This window comes from Fukomys damarensis, unplaced genomic scaffold (genome assembly GCF_012274545.1).
Source record: "Fukomys damarensis isolate Sample0158 unplaced genomic scaffold, DMR_v1.0_HiC HiC_scaffold_16, whole genome shotgun sequence".
NCBI lineage: Eukaryota > Metazoa > Chordata > Mammalia > Rodentia > Bathyergidae > Fukomys > Fukomys damarensis.
Genome location: NW_022900928.1, coordinates 2,838,442 through 2,840,635, shown reverse-complemented (window position 1 = coordinate 2,840,635; position 2,194 = coordinate 2,838,442).

Below are 2,194 nucleotides of genomic sequence, written 5' to 3'. Positions count from 1 at the left end.
TGGGGGCAAGCATGCTGGAGTGAGCCTGAGCCTGGGGTCTGCCTACCTCTGCAGAGGCACTGCCCAGACAGAGGGACTTGTTCAGAGGGCACCACACTTGTTTGTGATGGCCTGAGTCCATGCTACCTGTGGGCTCTGCTTTGTGTGGTTCATACACACGCAGCGGTCCCAGAGCGCGGCCACTACAGAAGATTGCACTTTAGTCCACACTCTGCGGTGCTCCAGCTGCTCACACCACGCTGGTCTGAGCCTGTCCCTGCTGTCTGTGTGACGGAGGCTGTGTGCAAACATCGAGCCTCTGAGCTGCAGCACTTAGGCCAGCAGTGCCCGAATTATTTTGGTATAAGCTGTTCTTTTCATTTCTTCTTTAAATCTCACACGGGTGGCGTATTTATTGTATATGATGAGCACTTGTACATTGTGCTATTGATGGATCTTATTTCAGAGTAGTAAAGGTGGAATTTGCAAAATGTTTGCCATGAAATCGCAGCATGCGTTTTGGAAGGGTTGAGAATCACTGTTGTTTCACCGTTGCCTCCATCCTGAAGGAGTCTCAGAATGCCATCTTATGTGCAGGACGGCGCATGTCTCGGATTCAGTAAGCGGGAAGCCGGGATAGCAGGATTCAAACCTTTTCTGTTTCTGAAGCCTTGAACTCGGTGGAAATTAAAGGGCAAAACACAGGTGGATGAAACAAGGAAAGCGAGGGCCAAAGGGGAGTGCATGAGAGGAGAAAAGGTTTTCCAGGAGGAAACTGTTTTCTAGTTGTTAAAATTTTAAGCAATTTCATAATACATACGAAAGACATCTTATTAATATCAGTTAATGCTAATTTAACATACTGTTAAAAATCTTGATGATCTAAAATATTTTTAAGGATATGACGCTATCCTATCCATGAGAAATGTGAAGTCTAATGGGGAAGTTAGAACATGTCCAAGTTTAAACGATAAATAAGTCTATAAATAGGCAACACAGAGCGGTACGCAGAAAGCAGGAAAGGGACACAGCGGCGGCCTGGATCCCAGATGCCCGGCCCTGCCCGGCACGGTCACAGCGCGGGAAGCCAGGTGCTCGAGGGCAGCGGAAGCCCCGTGCGCCCGGCTCCCCAATCCCGGGTTCCCTCCCGCCCCAGGCTGCTTCTTGGCGCTGCTAGACCCTGGCACTATTCACTCAGCACCTGCCTTCCCTTCCCACAGCGGGTACCGGAGGGCTGAGCAGACTTCGTGTGAAGATGGTTCCGCATCTCCCCCGCCCTGCGCCGGGCACTGAGCCACAGCTGCCCCTGGAGGGACAGAGCCCGCTCCCTGGCCCGGCAGGTACCTCTGCTCTTCGCTTCCCGGTCCTCACGGGAAGTGGTTTTCCTGTGAGGACTCACAGGCACAGCCGATTTCTGAGAGACTGACGCTCCGGTCTTCTTTGCCCAGGTCCGTCTCGAGGCCTGGACAGCAGCTAAGAGTGGCCATCGCTTTTCACAGGACCCGGCAGAAGTGCGGAGGGCCAGGAGTCAGGCAGGAGTCAGGGACAGGAAGCGCTTCCCGATCTCCCAGTGCACGTGTGAAAGGCCCTTAGAGAGGCGTCCCCCAAACCTAACCGCAATCCTCACATTGCTGACATCGCTCTCACAGCGGGGACGGCTGAAAAGTCATTTGTTCTTAGATGATAAAAAGAAAAGCGCAAATTGTGATGATAAAGACGGAAGCAAGTTTCTATGTGTTCCTTAGAAAACAATACTACAAAAGCATTGCCCCATGAAAGCGTGGATCCCAGAATTTGTAAGGAATGAAAAGTTATAAAGAGGAATCCTGGGCGATTAATTCATAAAATTCTTATGCTATTTTTTTCCTAGATGTTGAGATGTTTGGATTGTCGGCTTTTAACCATGTATACTGTATCGTGATGTATTTTCTTGTTGGCAGTGCAGTTTGCTTTTGAAGCTCACTCTGCGTTAGCCATGTCCTATTGTTTTTCAGAGGGGCTCTCAGACTGCATGGGTTTCAGAGTGGAAGGGGCTTTGCGTGGTCCTGCAGCCTGGCTCCACTGTCCCGAGGGGCTGCTGAGAGCCCTCCGCCGCGACAGACACCAGGGTTCTGACTTGCAGGAGGGAAAAGTGCTTCTGTCCGCAGCGGGGAAGGTATTTACGGAAAAGCTGGCGTGTCAGGGCCACGGGCTGTGTGTGCTGAGCTCCCAGACA